The sequence below is a fragment of the Mobula birostris genome, chromosome 1 (genome assembly GCF_030028105.1).
Source record: "Mobula birostris isolate sMobBir1 chromosome 1, sMobBir1.hap1, whole genome shotgun sequence".
Classification (NCBI taxonomy): Eukaryota; Metazoa; Chordata; class Chondrichthyes; order Myliobatiformes; family Myliobatidae; genus Mobula; species Mobula birostris.
Genome location: NC_092370.1, coordinates 121,430,361 through 121,454,526, shown reverse-complemented (window position 1 = coordinate 121,454,526; position 24,166 = coordinate 121,430,361). Strand labels below are relative to the sequence as shown.

Below are 24,166 nucleotides of genomic sequence, written 5' to 3'. Positions count from 1 at the left end.
AAAAAAATCCACGATGTAATTGGATTTATATTTAGGAGTATGCCTCTAGCTAACTGTGCTTATTTAGCCACCCAAGAATAAAAGTACTGAGTAATCTTTTCCAATATAACTCTTCAAAAATATGCATGACCTAAAATTATTTTGTAAATTTAGAAAAACATTTTAAATATATGTGCAGCAAATTGATTGTAGCAATAAAAATATATTAAGCATAAAACAACGAAGTAGATATAAAATGTTGCATTTATATCACTGTTACACTGTGGCTGTTAAAATTCATGGTTGGAGTAGAGAGAACGTAAGATTTTACACCCTTACAATATATGCACCTTAATAATTCTTGCTTTTTTTGATAGATTTACATTATGTGCTCTTAAGAAAGTGCTTTGCAAGAGGTTTGAACTTTATATTAACTGATTTCCTTTCTGGCTTAGTCAGTGCTCATTGTATAATTCGCCAACGTTTTAAAATCAAAAGAATGAGTCACACTTGCATTAATGTTCTTGTGTTCTCGAAGCACTAAAATGACTCGTGGCTGAGTTCACTTCATGGGTCTTTTAATGTATGAAGGCAAAATATGAGAGGCAGGTAGACATTCAGAGTGAAGTGACAGATCAGTCATGATCTCCTTATATAACAATACATGCTTAACGGTTAAATGGACTACTCCAATATTCTTAAGTAATGTGATTCGAGTCTTGGAGATTTAACTGCAAAGTTCTAGGCTCACAGTCTAGTGAGGTAATGAGGAAGTGCTGGACTATCTGAGGCGATTGGACATTATATTAAGGATTGGGCTACTTTCGGAATTAGACATAAATGATTCATTTTGAATGTCTCAGAATGAAGAGAATATAGATGGTTGGAATAGCAAGTCTGTGGATCACACTGAGATTGGTGGATTTGTAGACAGTGTAAAGGACTGTCAAAGAATACAATGGGATATACTGTCAATCAGTTACAGATATGGAGATAGAGTCCTGAAGAAGGGTCTAGGCCCCAAATGTCAACTGTTTACTCTTTTCCATAGATGCCGCCTGGCCTGCTGAGTTCCTCCGGAGTGTTACTGGAGATAGAAGTGACAGATGGATTTTAATCAAGGCAAGTGCATGCTGTTACACTTTGGGAGGTCAAATAAAAAGAGAAAGTATGCAGTTGATAGTAGACCTCTTAATAGCATTGAGGTGCAGAAGGATCCATAGTTCAATGTAAGTAACTACACAAGTGGATAAAGTGAAAAGGTGTGTGGCATGATTGCATGCTTGCAATGGCAGAAATTAAATCAATTCCACCCAAGATCCTTTTCATCTACCCAATCTATAGATGGGGGAATTCCTCCCAATCTATTTTTTTTGCCAGTAACATCAGCAATGTAATGTAGCTCCAGAAGGCCTCAAATCACTTGTCGAATTTCAAGGTGACAAAACCCAAGATTGTTCAGCCTTCATGATTGTTTTCTCATTCTTGAGTGCACACATCCTATGCCATCAACTGGAGAGGGTACACTGCAGTATTGAGGGCATGCTACACTGACAGACGCACACTTTCCAGATGAGATATTAAGTTGAGATCCTCTCTACTGCCACATAAGCAGGATATCCAACATCACCATTTTGAGGAAGATCTAAGTGCATGTCCCAGGTTTCTGGTCAAAGTTTCACCTTTTACTGAAACATTGGTACAAGGTCTGGTAAGTTCGCAGCACATTCAGCCTCAGCGGCCTCTCAGGGCCCAACAAAAAGTGAATTTTTTTCTTTGTTAAACGTGGGTTTTTTTTATGATCGCAAGACAATACTGGACTACAAGAACTTTGGATAGAGCGGGTCTACCCCATCAGTGAGCTGCTTGTTGTTTGGAGTAGCTGACCGGGGTGTTGAAGGAGCTGGCCGGCATTTTGGAGAAGGAGGAACTGACTGGCAGGTCGGAGGAGCCGGCCAGTGTATTGGAGCAACTAGATTGGGTTCAGAGAAGCTGGTTAGGGTGCAGACCATGTTGCTGCCTGCTACTCGAAGGCATAAGAGTTGGTGCGCGAAGGCGGCATGCAGTGGGTAACCGTGAGAGACTGCCTTGGACGTTTCTCTTGCGATCATTATACCCTGTTGGACATTGATAATGTAAGATGCTGCAGGACTGTTTCCCTTATTTGGCGACATGACAAGTGGCATGGGAACTGTATAGTCTCGGTTGTAGTGAGAACTAGGCCTCAAGTCGTGGGTTTGTCTGCTGCTGCAGTGCAGGCGAGGAGACACCGGAAGCAGTATAGCATAGCACCTGCACTCAGCTGGGGGCTTTCCTTTCCTGTCCGTGCTCTGCACCATCAATTTACAGGACATGTTATTAAGGGACTTGGGCTATATATATAGCCATCTTACCAGACCTTGTTTGGTTGAATGATAATTAAACCTGATTTGATTTGAAACATTGCCTCAACATTAGCATTTACTTTAAGTGAGCTTGTAGTGTTCAAAACACCTGTCATGTTAAAGAAAGGATAACACAAATAACTTCCTGGATTGGTTGTAAAATGTCATAAAACCTTCTTTACATGGTGAAAGGTACTATGTCATCGGCATATAAAAAGCAAAAAATGTTGGAAACACTGAGAAAGTCAGGCAGCATCCTTATAAAGAGAAACGGTGTTAATATTTCAAGTCAAAGTCTTTTTAGTTAATCGATTTTTCATCAGAACTTGCCTCAAAGTCTCCATCCTGATTCTCTCACCACTGATGGTACCAGATTGCACCTAAATGCATATTCTGTTTTCGATGCCTCTACTCTGGAACCTCATGTTAACAATCATCCCATTAAGAATATCCTTTTTCTGATAATGAATTGTCCTACTCTAATGGAAGGCTATTTTCTTCTCTCTGTCATTGAGAATAGCTTTTTCTCTGAAGCTTCTGATCTCTGATTTCCAGATAAAGATACAGTAGGAAAACTGTAGCACTGAACCATCTAGTTTCTGACATGCTAATGCTTCCATTCTATACTATATTCAGAGAGCAAACAATCCTGTTGTTGGAGTGTCATAGAGTCATAGAGAACAAAAACAGGTTCATCGACCCATCACATCCACGCTAATATTTTTGCCCATCCAGACAAATCCCATTTGCTACATTAGGACCCTGCCCTTCTACGCCTGCTTGGTTAAGCACATGCCTGTCTGTCTCTTAAAACCAGTGATTATGTCTGACTTTACCATTTTTCCTGCAACAAGTTCCAAATATCAACAATTCCTTGTGTAAAAAAGAAACTACTTCCTCCTCAGATTCTTTGTTTAAAATTCATCCTCTCCTAAAAATTATGGCATTTTGTTTTGGATCCTCTTGCAATAAGAAAAAATTCTGACTTCCTACCCTATTTATGTCTCAAGAGACTGCAGGCGCTGGAATCTGGAGCAAGAAAAAATCATGCAAGGTTTTAACCCAAAATATTGACAATCCTTTCCTCCTACAGTTGCTGTTTGACCGGCTGAATTCTTCCAGCGGATTGTCAATTGCTCTAAGCCTATTATAATTTCATATATATCTATGAGGTCACATTTCAGTGTTTTTTTAACTTCAGGGAAAACAAATCCAGGCTATCCAATCTCTCCATGATACAACATCCTCTAATCCAGGCAATGTCCTGGTGAATCTCTTCTGTTATTTCTCCAGTGCAGTGACACTTCATAGCATTAGAACAAGCTTGGGGAGAAGTTGGTCTTATGTCACTAGCTGTAAACCAGTGTGTTAGCTATAGTTTACATCCCTTCTTGAACATTTATTTCAGTTTCATTCAGCAGATAGAAACATGTTGACATGAGTAATGTGGTAGCAAAGTCTCAGGCAGTGTTTAATACTGGCCACAAAAATCTCTTCCTACGTACATTATAATTATTTCACAAAGTCATTAAGTTGACCACTCTTTTTTCCCTTTAAAAGCCTGGTTGAACTTCTTCCTACCCTGACTAATTTTCTTTTTTGACTCCTCCTACTTTCTACAAATCAAAGGAGTAGCAATAGGTATCTCTATGCGTCCCCTCTATGCCTGTCTTTTTGTTGGCTACATGGAACAGTTCATATTCTAAACCTTCCGCTGTAACATTCACCAAGACTTTCTTTCATTGGGCTGTCTTCCAGGAAAGGCGTAACCTGCACAAAGAGACAGCTTGCACCCGAATTGGAGGGGTATTAACATCCTAGAGGGAAGGTTTGCTAGTGCTGCACAGGGCGGTGGGGTTGTTTAAACCCCAGTTGCAGGGGATGGGAACCAGATGCCAAAATAGTGACTTTGTTGCAGGGAACATAAGGTTGTGATAGTAGGTAATTTTAACTTCCCACATATTGACTTGAACTCCCACTCTGTAAAAGGACTTGATGGGAAAGAGTTTGTCAAATGTGTTCCATAGAACCACAGAACACTTTTTTATAGGCATCTGTAGTCTCATGTGACCATGGATTTGTGCCTTGGAAGGTTTCCAGGGCGCAGGCCTAGGCAAGGTTGTATGGAAGACCGGCAGTTGCCCATGCTGCAAGTGCCCCCTCTCCACGTCACTGATGTTGTCCAAGGGAAGGGCATTAGGGCCGATATAGCTTGGCACCGGTGTCGTCTCAGGCCAATGTGTGGTTAATTGCCTTGCTCAAGGACACAACATTCTGCCTCAGCTGAGGCTCGGACTAGCAACCTTCAGATCACTAGACTGATGTCTTAACCAATTGGCCATGCGCGAACACACTATAGCACAGAAAACAGGCCATTCGGACCTTCTAGTCTGTGTCAAAACTTTATTCCACTAGTCCCATTGACCTGCACCCAGTCCATAACCCTCCAGACCTCTCCCATCCATGTATCTGTCCAATTTATTCTTATAACTTAAGAGTGAGCCCACATTAATCACGCCAAATGGCAACTCGTTCCACACTCCCACCACTGTCTGAGTGAAGAAGTTCCCCCTAATGTTCCCCCTAAACCTCTCCCCTTTCACCCTAAAGCCATGTCCTCTTGTATTTATCGTTCCTAATCTAAGTGGAAAGAGCCTATTCGCATTTACTCTGTCTATACCCCTCATAAGTTTGTAAACCTCTATCAAGTCCCCCCTCATTCTTCTACGCTCCAAGGAATTCTACGTTCTACGTTCTTCTACGTTCAGGAACGTTTTCTTGATTGGTACATAGAAGTCCCAACTAAAGAGAGTACAATACTAGATCTCTAATTAGGGAATGAAACAGGGCAGATAACAGAAGTTTGTGCAGGGGAGCATAGTGATCATTATGCCAGTAGTTTCAACATAATTATGGAAAAGGATAGATCTGGTGTGTGGGTTGAGATTCTAAATTCGAGAAAGGTCAATTTTGATGATATCAGAAAGGATCTGGCAAGTGTGGATTAGGACAGGTTTTTTTGGCAAAGGTGTCCTTAGTAAGTGGGAGGCCTTCAAAAGTGAACTTTTGAGAGTACAGAGTTTGTATGTTCCTGTCAAAACAAAAGGCAAGGATACCAGGTTTAGAGAACCTCGGTTTCTGAGAGATATTGAAGCCCTGGTTAAGAAAAAAGAGTTGTATAGCAGGTATATGCAGGCAGGAACAAATGAGTTACTTGAGCAACACACTTAAGATAGAAATCAGGAGGGCTAAAAGAAGGCATAAGGTTGCTCTAGCAGACAAAGTGAAGGAGAATTCTAAGGGCTTCTACAGGTATAAGAGCAAAAGGATAGAAAAGGACAAAATTAGTCCTCTGGAAGATCAGAGCTGTAACCTAGGTGTGGAGCCAAAAGAGATGGGGAGATCTTAAATTGACTTTTTTTTGCATCTGTATTTACTCAGGAAATGGATGCAGAGTCTATAGACTTAAGGCAATGCAGCAGCAAGGTCATGGACCCTATACAGATTACTGAGGAGGAGGTTTTTGCTGTCTTGAGACAAATTAGTATGTGGATAAATCCCCAAGGCCTGATAATATATTTCCAAGGACCCTATAGGAGACTGGTGCAGAAATTGCAGGGGTCCTAGCATAAATTCTTAACACACTCTTAGCCACAGATGAGGTGCCAGAGGATTGGAGGATAGCTAATGTTGTTCTGTTGTTTAAGAAAGGCTCTAAGAATAAGCCAGGAAATTATAGGCCTGTGAGACTGACATCAGTTTGAAAGTTATTGGAAGGTATTCTAAGGAACAAAATATATAGTTATTTGAATAGACATGGACTAATTAAGGATAGTCAACATAGCTTTGCATGTGGTAAGTTGTGTCTGTCCAAACTTAGAGATTTTTGAGGAAGTTACTAGAAAAGTAGATGAAGGCAGTGGATGTTGTGTACAGGAACTTTAGTGATCTTTGACAAGGTCCCGCATGGGAGATTGGATGTGAAGGTTCAGTTGCTTGCCATTCAAGATAATGTAGTAAATTGGATTAAACATTGGTTCACAGAAGAACCCAGAGAGTGGTTGTAGATGGTTGCCTTTCTGACTGGTAGCCTGTGACTTGTGAAGTGCCACAGACATCGGTGCTGGGTACTTTGTTGTTTGTCATCTATATCAATGAACTGGATGATAATGTGGTACATTGGATCAGCAATTTTTCAGATGACACCAAGATTTGGGGTGTAATGGACAGTGAAGAAGAGGATCAAAGCTTGGAGCAGGATCTGGACCAGCTGGAAAAATGGGCTGAAAAATGGCAGATGGAATTTAATGCCGACAAGCGTGAGGTGCTGCACTTTGGGAGGACCAACCAGGGTACGTAGGTCTTACACTATGAGTGGTAGGAAACTGAGGAGTGTGGTAGAACCAAAGGATCTGGGAATACAGATACATAATTCCTTGTAATTGGCGTCACTGGCAGATAGGGTCATAAAGAAAGATTTTGGCCCATTGACCTTTATAAATCAATGAATTGAGTACTGGAGTTGGGATGTTATGTCAAAATTGTATAAGACATTGGCAAACTCTAACTTAGAGAATTGTATCTAGTTTTGGTCACCTATCTACAAAAAAAGTGCAGAGAAAACTTACAAGGATGTTGCTGGGTCACAAGGGCCTGAGTTATAGGGAAAGGTTGAATCGGTTTGGACTTTGTTCCCTGGAACACAGCAGACTGAGGGGAAATTTGATAGGCGTGTACAAAATTATGAGGGGTATAGATTGGATAAATGCAAGCACGTTTTTTCCACTGAGGTTGGGAGAGACTAGAACCAGAGGTCATGGGTTAAAGGTGAAAGATGAAGTTTTTAAAAGGAACATGAGGGGGAACTTCTTCACTCAGAGGATGGTGAAAGTTTGCAATGAACTGCCAGCACGAGTGATGGATGCAGGTTCGATTTCAATGTTTAGGAGAAATTTGATAGGTACATGCATGGGAGGAGTAAGGAGGCCTATGGTCCAGATAGGATTAAGCAGATTAATGATATAGCATGGACTAGATGGGTCGGTTTCTGTGCTGTATTGTCCTATGACCCTATGACTCTTACTCAGTTACATTGATGACTACCTTTGTGCTTCTTCCTGCACCTGTGCAGAACTCATCAATTTTTTCATGTTTGCCACAAACTTCCACCCTGCTCTCTAATTCACATGAACCATTTATGACATTCTCCCATTTCTTGATTTCTCTGTCTCCGTGAAACAGATATGATATTTACTATACACTTAAAACCTGACACAGCTAATAAGACTACACTTCTTCCCACGCTGTCTCTTGTAAGGAAGCCATTCTTTTCTCCCAATCTCTCTGTCTCTGCTATATCTGCTCAGAAGATGAGGCTTTTTCTTCCACAATAGCTGAAAAATCCTCCTTTTTCAGGAAGCGTGGCTTGCTATTTGCTGTGGTTGATGAAGCATGTTTTTATATGTCCTCTCTTTCTCAACCTACCTTCCTCCAGGCAGACAGAGATAGAGTTCTCCTTGTTTTCACCTTTCATATTATGAACCTTTGCAACCAATATATATCGTCCTTCATCATTTCCTCCAGCTACAAGAAGACCCCACCACCAGTCACATATTCTCCTTCCCACCCCTTTCTGCCTTCCGCGGCAACTTGGTCCCATGACTCGCTGGTCCCACTCATCCCTCTCCACCTGACCCTTCCTGATGACTAGCACTTTCCCCTGTCCTCACAGAGTCCTGCCAGTATTCCAAAGTACTTTTTAAGCATCCTCAGTGGTTTACTCTGACCAGTAATAGTATTGCTCTATTCAACAAAAGAAATATTAAATCTGCAGCAAATACAAAACATGTCACTATCATTGTTTGCTAAACAGATTCCACATACTGATGAAGTGTCAATCTTCAAAATTAAAAATTATTTACCATAAGACAAGCATTAAGGAGTTTGCAAGGATGTTATGGTAGCTAAATTCCTCCAATGTTAACACTTTTAAGTTGATGCCAGATTTTGTACTTGACAGATTTTCAATTCTTCAGGAAGTTAATAAAACACCTTGCCAGCGCAAAAGAATCACAAGAAGTTTAATCTGCACACTGTGGTACTCGGCTGCCAATGGGAGTGCTGATGTTAATCTTCTGGGGTGATGCCAAAGTGGTCAATAGAGACTAGGAAATTAGCAATTCTTGTCAAATGTGATGGGAACAATTCAAACTCCATTCTTAAGTTACAAGCAACCTACTAGTGGAACTTAAAATCCAGGACTAGAGTTTGAGGTGACTGGCATTGCAGTGACAGAGCAAGATGTGAGGACTCTGGTCTCGCCATTCTCCTTCTGCTCTTTATACTAGCCATTTGCCCCTCTCTACCCTTAGTCCTGATGCACGGTTCTCACCTTTTCCTTCCGCAGATACTGCCTGACATGCTGAGTTCCTTCAGAAGATTGTTTGTCTCTCCAGATTCCAGCATCTGCAGTCTCTTGTGTTCCCATTCTTAAGTTGACCAGAATCCTATGGCATTCAAGGAGACAGTTTAGCCTCTTGTGCCTGGCACAGTGACCCAGCTAGTACAGGCAATGACACAGAGCTCCAATAACCTGGATCAGTCCGGAATCTGCTAATGTTTGTGTGGAGTTCACAAGTTCTCCCTCTGATTGTGTGAATTTCTTCCCACATTCCAAAGGTTGTTAGGTTAATTGGTCACTGGGAATTGCTCCTAGTGTGCAGATGAGTGAATAATTGATGGGAATAAACAGAGAAGAAAGTAGGATTAGTGCTTATAGTCAGTGTGGACTCAGGCAGGCTGAAGATGCTGTTCCCAAGCCGCACGACCCTATGATTCTTAACGAGAATTAAACAATTGCTCTTTGTCCAACATCCTGTGCAGTATTTTTTCAATTATTTCTTCTAAGTTCTCTTTAATAATTTTCTGCCATCCTTTCCAGAAATGCAATAAAAATTACTTTGTAAACATGTCACACTGTAATTCTACCTTGCTGCCAGCATTGTAAATATGGATAAGGATTAATTTTAATCTGAGACCACTTTGGAAACACAGCAGGAAAGAGAAACAGAGTTAATGTTTCAGCTCTTTCTATTTCCACAGATGCTTCCTGGCGTGCTGAATGTTTCTTGCATTTTTCTGTTATTTCATTTTTTCCTGCATTTTTCTGTGTTTTTTTTAATTTCAGATTTCCAGCATCTGCAGCTTTTTATATTATAATTTTAATCATACTTGGAATGTGGGCACAGTGACAATAAATTCCAAAATTTATTGGTTGGAGTTGCTCTGTAAAATATTAATACTTTGTGAATTGGAAGGGTTATGAAGGCCATTGTATTTCACCTTTGCAACACACTCTAAGGAATGCATTTTATAATGTCAGTGAAATATTTTAACTTTGCAAAAAATATATTATGATATGCTAGCTACTTAATTTCCAGCAATAATCAAATCAAAAGATTCATATATTCATAGGGATTAGTGAATTGGCCTGAAGGTTTTGATTATATTGGATTAACTCCAAAAGCCTAGTTTGGAGAAGAATTAATAGAGTCTCTTTTACGGCTGTTTCGAGTTTCCTAAATCGTTAATGGTGATAGCCGGCGATCTTTGCAAGAGAGGGAGGGACTTTACTGGACAAGTTAGGATTGCTTCAAACCCATCACTCCCCACCCACCCATCTTGTTAGCCCATTAATCTTTTTTTCCATACGATCCAAGAAATTGAAGTATACAAGACGTTATTCGTCTATTCGTAGCGTTTTCCTCTTCACGGATATTTTACTGGTAGAAACGGACATTATCTGCAAAGTTTATTCAAGTTAACAGAACTCAAGACTTATTTATTTTTCCTACATTAACATAAATGTTTCCAGTGCAGGATACGTCGGTAAGTTGGAGGTGTGAGGGTTATTTATTTTTGTACGTTAGGTGAAATTATAAATTAAAATGTTATACACACACACACAAAAGCATAGCTGGAATAATACGCATAAATTGCATTTTTATTACAGTGTTCGGAGCTGGCTGATTGGTTGGCGAGGGCTATATGTGTATTTGTCATAAAGAGGTTTCGTTTCTCTCCAGAGACGGCTGCATATTTAGTGGAGTGGATTATTATTTTAGTTGCAAAGCCCATGATTTGCCGAAAGCGAGAGGAGATTCCTTGAGAGGAAAACCCGCAGTGAGTATAGCGAGGTAGATGAAAAGTAAATCAATTGTGAGCGATGTTCGTCTGTGTTTGTGTGTGTGTGTGAGAGAGAGAGAGAGAGAGGGGGGGAGAAGGGATGATTCTACTGCTAGTATCAGTCTTATCAGTCTTTTACTCTACCCGGGCTGGACATCCGAAGTCTCCTAATTCGGCTCGGGTTTGCTGCTGTTGCTTTGACAGGTCCGTCATGTGTATGTGTCCTTGGTCACTTGTGATTTACAGAAGGCTGCACATATAGAATAGACTGCATGGAGTTGGAGTTGCTGTATCAGTCATAGAAATTAGACCTTGACACTTGCGCTGAACACGCTTTCATTGAAGAAAGTAGCGTGGCGTTGATTTTCCACTCTTCTGTTCCATCGACTTTGACGGTGGAGATGAATTTGGGGAGCGGGCATCGTCTAAGCGGGTGAAGCGAGCGTAGGGTGGGACACCTGAGTTCATCGAACGGTTAGAAAGGGACAATTAATTGACATTAGAATGATTAATAATGATAAATCGTCGGATTTACGCAGACGTTTGGTAAAATCAATCACGCGGGTCTGCGCATCATGTCGGTAAATTGGGTTATTATTGTCACGTGGAGCGAGACACAGTGTAAAACTGGTGTTCATACGGGTCAATTCATACAATGCATTGAGGTAGTACAAGGTAAAACTATAACAGAATGCAGAACAAAGTGTTCCAGGAGAGAGAAAGTGTAGTGCAGGTAGACAGGAAAGCACAAGGTCACAACCAGGTAGATTGTGAGGTCCAGAGTCCATTTTGTGGTCCCAGGAAAACATTTAATAGTCTTATAACAGCAGGATAGTAGCTGTCCATGAGCCTGGTAGTAGGTGCTTTCGGGCCTTTGTGTCTTCTGCCCCATTGGATGGGCGAGGCTAGGGGTGAATAGATAGTCACCATGGTGGGTGGAACTTTTGATTATGTTGACTGCTCCTTTCTCAAAACCACAGTCTATGTGTATCAGTCATCCCTCCAAGCAGAGACTCTGGGTTACTGTTAGTTCACATTTAAATGGGCATTCCATCAGGGCAACTTTTGGTTCTTTCCAAGTCAACCCCATGTCCTCCACCAATAGGAAAATAGCCTCTCTTTATTTGTTCTTGATGGCCTCTTCCTGATCTTGGACACCTATTTTTCCCCTGCCCCAAGAAGAATATCCACAGCAGATCCAGTAATTCATCATCAGTACCATTCATTGAACCTTCTCGCCCTCACATCCTGCCTTCAGTGTGAAGTCCAAGGAACTGCAGTCCAACCAACCTTCAACACTGATTCAACATAGCATCCTTTGTACAGGCTTCTCCACAGGAACTCTGGGATACAATTGAAAGCATCTGGTGGGTGTCTGGCCAGCACAAAAACAGATAGAAGACAACGTTATCTTTTCTAAATTTATGCAGTTTTTTAAGCTTCCATTTCATTTAGTGGTGGTGGGAGGAGCTGGGGGGTTGGAGGGTTTAAGGTGTAAAGTGGTGTTGAGTCCTGTTGGGCTCAGAGAAAAATTGTCTGTAGTTGAGTTGTTAACCAATTTGTACCAGCTTGTGTTAAGTTTGGTGACTGATTATTCAGTGAGTTGCAAGTAACAAAACAGAATTCACATATGGAGGTACATTCGATCACAGACACACGTACAATTGCACAAAACTGATACATACACAAACATGTATACAGACACGTATCAAACATGCATATGTAATTACCCACACACCTGAACATACATTGACATGTGTAAGTCAGCTCTTACACATTCAGCTGCAACACTTGACAACACACATACACATCTACATGTGCAAACAATTATAGGCAACACACACACACACACACACACACACACACACACACACACACACACACACACACACACACACACATTCACACACTCACACTCACTCACTCACTCCTCAAGACATTGTGGGTCCTGCAAGTTTTAAAGCTTTAACTGTTGGAATAATAATAACTAATTCTGATTAGGAGGCTTCATATACAAACATGGTAAGTTTTGTAAACAGCGTTCTTGTGTCAGGGCTTGGCTGTTCATGCTTGTTTTTGTTGCTAACGGTTACGTTGGGATTTATACCTGTTTTATTTATGGTATGGGCTGCCAGGATCTACTTTTAGACTGAGGACTTTGTGTTTAGATCAGTTTCTAGGAAAAAGACCTAGATGGTTTAAATAAATATATTCATTCATAAATAAATGGATGTATTACAGTGTAGGTTACCAAACGTTTTCATTATTGCAAGGAATATGGAGGGGAAGGAATGTGTCTGATTTTCCATGCAGAGGTGAACAGTTTACAGCTGTTTATATTCATCCTTCTTGAGTGGATGATGAGAACTTTAGTAGAAGGCTCTACACATAGATTTGAATTATTTGTGAAAGAACTCATGCAAGTAGCAAGTCATTTCTGCTTAGTATTTGGAGCCAAAATGTTTTGCCATCAGTTTTAAGACTGTGTGCTCTGAACATATTTGTCAATTGAATTTTTAATCCATGTGTTTATAGAAGTGGAAGAGGCATGCTAAGTGTCAGATACTTTTCTGAAGAATAGGGCACAGTTTGACAAACTTAACAGAAATCTTGAGAATTAAATAGAAGTCAACAGGTTGACTTTGTGTCATTTTGCCAGTTACTGCAAAGCAAATCAAACAAAACATTCAGGAACAAAATTGTGTTTGTAATCTTGTGGAAATTGTTTCCACTTCCACTGAAGGAGAAAGTTGCTCTTCAACCTCCAGCCATAGCTTCACTCTGTACACTGCCCCTGCTGATGATTAACACTGGGACAGGGTTGCCATTAACTTCCCATGTTTGTCACTGAATGATGCAGTTCAGAATTAACTGCCTGTTCAGTCATACAGTAAAAACAGAGCAACCATTATCTCAGTTTCACAATAACTTAATAAAGAATACTCCTTGCATGAGCATTCTGTATAATGGAACCATAGAGAAGTATGGCGCAGAAGGAAAAAGCCGTTTGATCCAGCGAGTCTACATCAGCAATTTAGAAGCATTGTAGATAATTCCACTATCACACACTTTTCTTGTATCTCTCCTTGAAGTAATTTGATGTGTGATGCTCATAAATTTGCTTTTATCTCTATATTAGTACAGATGAGAAACTCTGTCAGTGAAACAAAACCAGATTAAAAAATGGAAATGTATCTGCTCTGGATAACAATCTCTGATGTATCACAATATAGTTCATTAGATAAATTGGGAGGAGTGCAGACCGACTGAGTTTTCTTCAGATAAATTGGGTAGGTGGATCTCTGTTTTCATCTGGTCAGGTTTAGGGGAAGAATATGATTTCTCAAAGTTCTGTGTGGTGATGATGAGGGTACAGTCAGAGTGCAAAGCTGGATCCTGTATCAGCAATAAAATAGATTTTATGAGGTTACCTGAGAGATAAATCTTCAATGTGCAGAATTCCCTGGAGAAACACTGTGTGTGCATGAGAGGGAAGGCAAATCCTGCATTCAACAACTCATCCAAGGACAATGCTGGCGCTTCCTTAATAGTACACTGATATGGCATCTCAAGTCTCTGTTGTAGGACACAAATTGATAATCTTCAGCATGAAGGAAAGATCCAGCTATCCAGGCAGAGGAGGTTGCCTTCATTGACAGTACTATGATTCTCCATCTTCCTATTACCTGAAGCATGTGCTTCTCCACTGTTTGGGATTATATAATAATGTGACCCTGTGGCTAGGATATCTGAGAGAAGGAACCAGGATGTTATGTTTGGAATGAATATTGCAAATCTGGTTGACCGGCCATTGAGGTATTGGATTTCTGTTTTCAAACAGAGGATATTAAATTCTGTTAAATGGCAGCTTCTGAATATTAATATTGCATGTACACACACCATCGTATACATGCTCACTCTCAGTTATACACACGCACACTCTCATGTGCATAACACTCAGTTGTATAGGTGCAATGCACACACACTCGCAAAAATCACAAACAGACAAACACTCAGCGGCCACTTTATTAGGTACCTCCCAATTTTATCCCTTACAATCCTTTTGCTCTTAATATACTTGTAAAAGCTCTTTGGATTATCCTTCACTTTGACTGCCAAGGCAACCTCATGTCTTCTTTTAGCCCTCCTGATTTCTTTCTTAAGTATTTTCTTGCACTTCTTATACTCCTCAAGCACCTGATTTACCCCTTGTTTCCTATACATTTCACACAACTCCCTCTTCTTCTTTATCAGAGTTGCAATATCCCTTGAGAACCAAGGTTCCTTGTTCCTATTCAGTTTGCCTTTAATCCTGACAGGAACATACAAACTCTGCACTCTCAAAATTTCCCCTTTGAAGGCTTCCCACCTACCAATCACATCTTTGCCAGAGAACAACCTGTCCCAATCCACGCTTTTTAGATCCTTTCTCATTTCTTCAAATTTGGCCTTCTTCCAGTTCAGAACCTCAACCCTAGGACCAGATCTATCCTTGTCCATGATCAAATTGAAACTAATGGCGTTATGATCACTGGAACCAAAGTGCTCCCCTACACAGACTTCCATCACTTGCCCTAATTCGTTACCTAACAGGAGATCCAATATTGCATCCCCTCTAGTTGGTCCCTCTATATATTGATTTAGAAAACTTTCCTGAACACATTTTACAAACTCTAAACCATCTAGACCCCTAACAGTATGGGAGTCCCAATCAATATATGGAAAATTAAAATCCCCTACCACCACAACTTTATGTTTCCTGCAGTTGTCTGCTATCTCTCTGCACATTTGCTCTTCCAAGTCTCGTTGACTATTGGGTGGTCTGTAATACAATCCCACCAATGTGGCCATACCTTTTCTGTTTCTCAGCTCCACCCATAAGGACTCAGCCCTCTAATCTGTCCTGCCTGAGCACTGCTGTAATATTTTCCCTAACAAGCAATGCTACTCCCCCACCTTTCATTCCTCTGCCTCGATCACATCTGAAACATCGGAACCCTGGAATATTAAGCTGCCAGTCCTGCCCCTCCTGTAGCCAAGTTTCACTAATTGCTACAACATCATAATTCCACGTGTCAATCCATGCCCTCAACTCATCCGCCTTCCCCGCAATACTCCTAGCATTGAAATATATACACCTCAGAAGATTTTTACCACCACTCACAACCTTTCTATTAGCGGATTTGCTTGAACTTTTAACATCATTTATTTTCACCCCAGCCACACTGTCAGCTCTGGCACTCTGGTTCCCATCCCCCTGCAAATCTAGTTTAAAGCCTCCCCAATAGCACCAATATATTGAAAGTGATAGTAAATTTTGAAATATTAACTTTCTTGTCTATAGCTATGTTATCAGCCAAGCGATTTTTCAGCAAAGTTTAAGATGGTATCTGTGGTGTTGCAGATAGCTGGCATAATATATTTTTGATGTTACTGGAACTATGCCACCATGAAGACAAAGGAAATTGAATTATGCACATTGTGTAATGAATATGGTGATTCTTCATGATTGTGTTGCCACCTCTATTACTGGTATATTTTCCAATCATTCATTTACCATAATTTTTGAGAGGTATATTCATGTACTCTACTGCACCCACCTTTAACAAAAAAAGTTAATATTACGTGAGGTAAGGCTCATTTTATCCTGTTAGTTTTAATTTCAGTAAAGTCAAAGCTGAGTTTTATTGCCACATGCACAGGTATGTGAAAGCACAGGAGCTATGAAAAACTTACTTGGAGCAGCAAAGTAGATGCAGAGCATCAGATAAGCAGCATTCACAAGAAAAACATAACTTAAACTTCAGTAATACACAATTGACTCCTCAGCCCAGCACGTCCTCTTTCAGGATACAAAGGCTTCTCCTGTGTTCCCCAATGAGATTTACCGGGTACTTTTGAGTATTTATTGTGCTTGATTTGACTCTGCCCCACAAATGGAAGCAGCCCCTCTGTGTCCACCCTTGCACCATGTTAGGAAATCAGTTCGGGTCACACTCACTCCAGACTGTTCGATCTTCCACTGTCTATATACTGTATGCGAGAGAGGTGATTTTCAGGGACTTTGGGGGGCAAGTTTTTTACACAGGGGTTGGCAGGTATTTGGAATAAGCCACCAGAGGAAGTGATGTAGACAGGCACAATTACAAGATGTAAACTTCCTGTGGGTAAGAAGGATTTAGATGGATATGGGACAAACACAGGCAAATTAGAGTAGGTACCTTGGTCAGATTGGATGGGTTGGTCCGAAAGGCTCTATATAATTTCATGTGCTTGATGCTCCCACCTCACCCTCCCCCCCCCCCGCATCTTTTCCAGTGTCTCCATATCCTTTTAAAACTCTAGATCAAAATAGTGGAGAGTGCTTCTATCCATATTTTTGTAAGTCGTTCACCTAAGTTTTGTTTATATTTTAAGTTGCAGAGAGAGAATGAGCTGGAGGGAATGGGAGAGTGGGGTTGGTGGGGTAGGGAAGCATCTCGATGAGGTGCAGACTAAGGCTGTCCAAGTGACAAAATAGCTTTGGATCCTGTTCTGATGACCTTTCCTGTATTTTCTGATTTTATTTTATTTTTAACATGTGTGGCTTTTTCGATTTTTTGATGTTCAGGAGACACTCCTTTTCCTTCCCAACTGTGCAAAAGATAGTATTTTCGTTTCCTCAGTGAGGCACAGTTGTACATGTTTGTTATGTGGTACTGTATACAGTATCTGCATCAAAGCCTGTGTGAATGATCTTCAGTTCAGGTGACCACAAGAGTCTGCAGATACCGGAACCTGGAGCAACACACAAGAAACCAGAGGAATTCACTGGATCAGGCAGTTTCTGAAAAGGGAAATGGACAGTGGACTTCCAGATGAAGGGTGTCAACCCAAAATATTGACTGTCCATTTCCCTCTCAGATGCTGCTGGACATCCTCAGTTCCTCTAGCTTCTTGTTTGTTGATCTTCAGCTCTCCATGAAGCCACTCGTCACCTGTGTTCTGCACCCTGGAGTACAGCCTACTCCTGAGATTCGTGCTGGGTCCTGCTCAAAGCACCTCAGCCTGGCTCATGGCAGCAGGGAACCTCACCCTGCCCAGATAGAAAGGTGTGGCAACCCCTAAAGCCCCAGCTCCCAACGCCACTGACTACAAAAATTGTCACTGAAGTTATGATTATGATTATGAGGACACGCAGTCCTCTTTTATTGTCATTTAGTAATGCATGCATTAAGAAATGATACAATGTCTTTCCAGAATGATATTACAGAAACACATGACAAACCGACTTAAAAACTAACAAAAACCACGTAATTATAATATATAATTACAACAGTGCAAAGCAATACCGTAATTTGTTAAGAACAGACCATGGCACAGTAAAAGTCACGGAGTCTCTCAAAAGTCTCATCACCTCACGCAGACGGTAAACCTCCAGCGCCGCCAACTTGCCGATGCAGCATCCTGGAAGCATCCAATCACAGTCCGACTCCGAGTCCGTCTGAAAAACTCCAAGCCTCTGACCCACCCCTTTGACACCGAGCACCAAGCACCATCTCTGCCGAGCGCTTCGACCCCGGCCCCGGCAACAGGTGATACGCAAAGCCGAGGATTTGGGGCCTTCGTCTCCGGAGATTCTCGATTGCACAGTAGCAGTGGCAGTGAAGCAGGCATTTCAGAAGTTACTCCAGGTGTTCCTCCGTGCTCCTCACGGCTGTCTCCATCAAATCTGGATTGTGCATGGCCCCCTAGTTACACATATGATATTCATTCGGAATGGTCACGCACGCTGCGTCGCGTCGCCATCTTCTCCTCCCTCCTATCCCACAACTCACTGTAAAATGTGGAACTTTTGAAGTTCACAGACATTCATAAGCTCCCAGGAAAGATTGAAAAGCAAAACTATTGTTAATTAATTATCTTTTTTAAAAAATCTGTAAAAGGAGTTTAAAACTAATTAAACATATTGAAACTAAGAAAATTAAATTGAATCAAATAAAAAGTGGTGGTTTCAGGGTGAGCTGAAAATCATTCAGACCTGCTGGATGCAGGTACTGTACACCACATAGTGAGGAAGTGAAAATATTTCCTTTTCTATAGTTGTAAAAGAAATGAGTGCTACTTACAGTACGTACATTGAAAATCAGAAGGTGAAGATGCTTAAAATCAGAAATAAAAAACAAAAACATTGGAAAGTACATTGGAACAGGGCCCAAAATAATTACATCACTTGGAAACCTTGGTTTCTACCCATCGCAGAGGAACCTTCTACTTCTTTCCTCAACTTACCATTACTCTGACAGCTGCTTCTTTCCTTTTGAATTATGAGAGGCTTAGATAGAGTACACAGTCGGTATCTTTTTCCCAGATTTGAAATGCCTAATACTAGAGGGCAAGCATTTAAGTTGAGAAAGGGAAAATTCAAAGGAGAAGTACGGGACAAGTATTTTTTTTTACAGCGAGTTGTGGGTACCTGAAATGTACCATTGGGGTGATGGTGGAGGCAGGTACAATAGAGGACTTAAAGAAGCTCTTAGATAGGCACATAATTACTCAGAGAATGGAAGGAGAAAAACCAAGTGCAGAGAAAGATTAGTGTAATTAGTATCTTAAATAGTTTGGCCCAACATTGTGGGCCAATGGGCCTGTTCCTGTGGTGTTCTGACCTCTTGTTCATTTCAGTGAAGCTGTTGTACTTGCATCAGGTACTTGCACCAGGGGGTAGATTTAATAAGAAACAGACGCAGGAGCAAGCTATTTGGCCCCTCATGTTTTGCCTTTCAATAAGATCATGGCTGTCCTTTATATCTCAATGCTTCTTCTTCCTACTATTGTCAGCCTAGGAGCTGGGAAATCTGTGGACATTCATGCTGCTCATTTGGACTCTACGAGGAATCTAACTGCTCTCGCCTTCCTGAGGGAGAAACATGGCAACTTTTTCCCCACATAGAGAACAAGCTTCCAGAGGAGTTTGAGGCGGGTACAATAACAATATTTAAGAGTGATTTAGACAGCTACGTGGGTAAGAATTCTATAGAGGGATATGGATCAAATGTGGGTAAATGTGACTGGTTGAAATGGACATCTTTGTCACTATGGACAATTTGGTCTGAAGTATATGTTTCCATCATGTATAACTCTGTGGCTAAATTCACAGCTTGTCTAGCAACTACTTTGCCTAAGACCACAAGAAATTGCAGGGTTATGAATATAACTGTCCATCACACAAACAGCCTCTCTTCCATTGACTCTGCCTACATTTCCCACTGCTCTTGGGAAAGCAACCAATGTGATCAAAGGCCGTTCTCACCCTTGTCATTCTCTCCTCTCCTCCACTCCATCAGGCAAAAGTTACTAAAGAATGGACTCGGCGTGTAATGTTGGCTATTTGTTCATTTCCATCGATGCTGAGTTCCTCCAGCATTTTGTGTGTGTTCCTCTGGATTTCCAGCATTAGTAGACTTCCTTGTGTTTAAAAGGTATGAAAGCGTGAGAGCCTGCACTACTTGGGTCAAGGACAGCTTCTATCCTGCTTTTATAAGGCTCCTGAATGGACCTCTTGTATGGTAAAGATGAACTCTTGATCTCTTAGTCTAACTTCTCATGGTCCTTGCACTAATTGTCTGCCTACACTGTAACTGTTACATCATAGTTTACATTCTGCTATTGATTTATCATTGCCCTACCTCAATATACTTGTGTTTTGAAATAATATATTATGTATCAATCGCATGTGATACAGTGTTTTTCATTGTACCTTCGTACATGTGACAATAATAAACCAATTACCAATAACCAGAAATGTTGGTACCTCAGTAAGTGTTTCATCCTTTGATAAACCTCAACATTTCAGTGAAGTTATGGGTTTATTCCTTTCACTTTTATTTTACCGAAATGCCAGGGTATGTTTGAGAATGTGCATTTTGTGGCAAGTCTTGCAGCCCATGCCAGAGACTGGAGGTTGAGAGTCCAGGGCCAAATTCTAGAGTGGCCTCTCCTGGGGTTGGAGGGCTGTGTGTGTGAGGGTTGGGATGGTGAGGAAGAGGCTTGTTCTTGTTCTTTTGCAGCTGCTGCTGCCGCTGCTGCTGCTGTTGTTGTATGGATCTGTGTAGTGTTGTTGAGCTGAGCATTGTGGGCATGCTATGATGGTACCAGAATGTGTGGCGACACTTGCGGGCAGCCCCCACTGTGCCCGTGGGTGGCTTTGTTGTTAACGTAAATGATGCATTTCACTGTATGATGTATGTATGATAAGTAAACCTGAATCTGAAGTCGGCTGCATGGTGTCATTTAAATCCTTTCTATTTTTAGATAGGTGTCCCCAAAGCTGGTATTTATTGCCCGTCCCGAGTTGCCTTGAACTGAATAGCTTGCTGGAACAACTCAGAGAGCAAAGCTCGTGATAGTAGGATTTTAACTCGTATCTCCAGATCAATAGCTACCAATCCACACATTTAATCGTTAGGTTACAGGGCTCCAACTTGTCTCATGAGTGGCCCTGACTTTCAATAGTAAGTATATTCCCCAGCTTTTGCAGTGGTTACTGTTGAGGTGCTTAACCTACATTCCTCATTTATAGAGGCAGATGTTAATATTGATCTTATGATACTGACACTTGCTGTCATTAGAGTTGCAAGCCATTTTGAAGCTTCCTAATTTTACTTGCAAAGCTTGTTTAAATTAAAAAGGAGTTATATTAAAATGGGTCAGGAGAAGGTTATATTTCTCCAAAAACATAGCTAGCATTGATTCTTATTTTTGTTTTTAGGATGTTAATGTGATATGTCTTATGAAATATATTGGCACTCTGAATTTTACACTTTCTAAATGCCGTAATTGATTTCTGTAAAGAACAGGTAATACAGAATGCAGTTACAGCCAGTTCTGGTCCTGGGTTCCTCTCTCTCTCCATGTTCCTTCCAACTTCCCTGTACTTGTTGTTAAGAAATCCTTCGGTTTTCAATTCATATCCTTGAAGGTAGCACAGACAGTGGCAGAGTGGCATAGAGGTGGCATGGTGGCGTAGTATTTAGCACAATCACTTTACAGTGCTAGCAGTGACCAATCAAGGTTCGATTCCCGGCGGTGTCCATGAGGAGTTTGTACACTTTCCCCATGACCATGTCGGTTTCCACCTGATACTCTGGTTTCCTCATGACTTACATTGGGGTTAGAGTGTTGTGGGCATACAGTGTTGGCACTGGAAGCATGGCAACACTTGCCCCAGTACATTCCTCGCTGATTTGTTCTGACGCATTTCAACTACGTTTCAATGTTTTGATGTACATGTGACAAATAAAGCTGATCATTTATATATAAAAAAATGAACCTCCACAAAATCATTCAGAGTCTTCCCCAGCTGGGTGAACCAAGAGATCCACAATCTGTTGAGAGCCAGATCAGAGGCGTTCAAGTCTGATGAGTGAAAAACTTAGCAGAGGTTCAGGGAAGATCTCTGGAAAGCCATCTCACGGGTTAAGCGGCAACTCTCGACTAAACTTGAATCAAAGGAAGATTCTCAACAGTTGTGCCAGGGCTCGAATATTATCACCTCTTATAAAGTGACATCAAGTGACATAGGAGAAAGTATGGTTTCAGTTCCCCGTAAGCTCGGTGCCTTCTGTGCTCGCTTTGACTGTCAAAATATGGAGAAACCATCAGAAACTCCCGCATCCTTCAGTCTCCGAAACCAGTATGTGAGCAGCTTTCAGGAGGGTGAAACCACGAAAAGCATCCAGCCCAGATGGGGTACCTGGCCAAGTATTAAAAACCAGTTCTGATCAACTGGATGGAGTGCTCACTGAGACCTGTAACCTCTCACTTTGGCAGTCTGAGGTACCCACCTGCTTCCAGCAGGCTTCAGTTATACCGGTGCTCAAGAAGAAGGTGGTAGGTGGAAGGCCTCAATCACCATCATCCATTTGCATCTACATCCACAGTGACGAAGTATTTTGAGAGGTGGGTGATGAAACACATCAACTCCTGCCTGAGAAGCGACTTGGATCTGCTCCAGTTCACCTACCAGAGCAACAGGTTCACAGCAGATGCCATGTCATCAGCTTTTCTCTCAATTCTGGAGACATCTGGACAGCAACGATGCACTCATCAGGATATTCTCTATAGGCTACAGCTCAGCATTCCATACCACCATCGCCCTAAAAACTAATCAATAAGCTCCAAGATCTTGGCCTCAATACTTCCTTTTTCATCAGCACAGGTACACCACTGGGCTGTGTGCTTAGCTCCCTACTCTACTCATGACTGTGTGGCTAATCACAGCTCTAATGCCATATTCAAGTTTACTGATGACACCTCTGTTGTAGGCCCAATCAAAGGTGGTGATGAATCAGCATATTGGAGAGAGATTGAAAATCTGGCTGAGTGGTGCCACAACAACGACCTCTTTACTCAAAGTCAGCAAGACTAAGAAGCTGATTATTGACTTCAGGGAAGGAAACCAGAGGTCCATGAGCCAGTCCTCACCAGAGGATCAGAGGTGGAAACTTTAAATTCCTCGGTATTATTACTTTGGAGGACCTGTCCTGGGGCAGGCACATAAGTTTAATAGCGAGGAATGTATAGCGGTGCCTCTTCTTCTTAGGAGTTTGCTAAGATTTGGCATGACATCTAAAACTTTGACAATAGGGTAAAGCCCTCTCCACTATTGAGCACATCTACATGAAATGCTGTTGCAGAAAAGCAGCATCCATCATCAGGGACCCCCACCACCCAGGATTGCTTTCTTCTTGCTGCTCCCATCAGAAAGAAAGTACTAGAGCCTCAGAATTCACACCGCCAGGCTTAGGAACCATCAGGCTCTTGAACCAAGGGGGATAACTTCACTCAGTTTCACTTGCCCCATCATTGAAATGTTCCCATAACCAATGGACTCACTTTCAAGCACTCTTCATTTCATGTTCTCAATATTTATTGCTTATTTATTTATTATTATTTCTTTCTTTCTTGCATTTGCACACTGGTAGAGTGCCCAAGTTGGTGTAGTCTTTTATCACCTCTATTATGGTTATTATTCTGTGGATGTATTGAGTGTGCCCATAAGGCAATCAATCTCAGGGTTGTATAAGGTGACATATGTGTACTTGATGATAAATTTATTTTGAACTTTAGTCCTTGTTTTCACATCTCCATCTGGTCTCAGCTCCTCTATCCCTACAATGATGCAACATCTCTGTATTCGTAAATTTAATTGCACTATAATTGCTGACTATGCCTTCAGCCCCTGTCCATCTTGTTACATCTGTTTTCTCCTATAAAATTTTCCTGAATACCTATCTCCTTAATAAAGTTTTGGCTCATCTGGTTTAAAGTCTTTCTATGGGGTTGATGTCGAATTGTAATAAAATTCTCAGAGGCTTTCAGAAACATTCAGGTTTACTGACAACTTTGACTTGGCTCCTCATATAAATTCTACTGTTACCCCCACCCCCCCACACCCACATCTTTGTATCTCTGCTTGTACTCAATGAAAATAACTCAGACGCATGAGATTTATTGTCCATGTCTGTCAGGGAAAGTAGTAGCATGTTTCTTCTTTGGCTGAGACATTAAACAAAGGTTTGTTCTGCTATACTAAGTTCCACAGCACTATATCAAAGCAGTAGAAGTTACCCAGGTTT

At 41.2% G+C, this 24,166-nt stretch overlaps 1 protein-coding gene across 3 annotated transcripts in view; it reads left to right on the top strand.

Moving 5' to 3' along the window:
* The first annotated feature begins 10,455 nt into the window (after positions 1 to 10,455).
* The window catches only part of znf516 (zinc finger protein 516), a 143,323-nt gene continuing 129,612 nt past the window's right edge, over positions 10,456 to 24,166 (top strand). For 2 of the 3 annotated variants that reach the window (XM_072261523.1, XM_072261502.1), the window contains exon 1: positions 10,456 to 10,544. The gene's annotated coding sequence lies outside the window, so the exon portion shown is untranslated. The remainder of the gene's footprint in view (positions 10,545 to 24,166) is intronic. The other variant, XM_072261513.1, reaches the window with a different exon arrangement.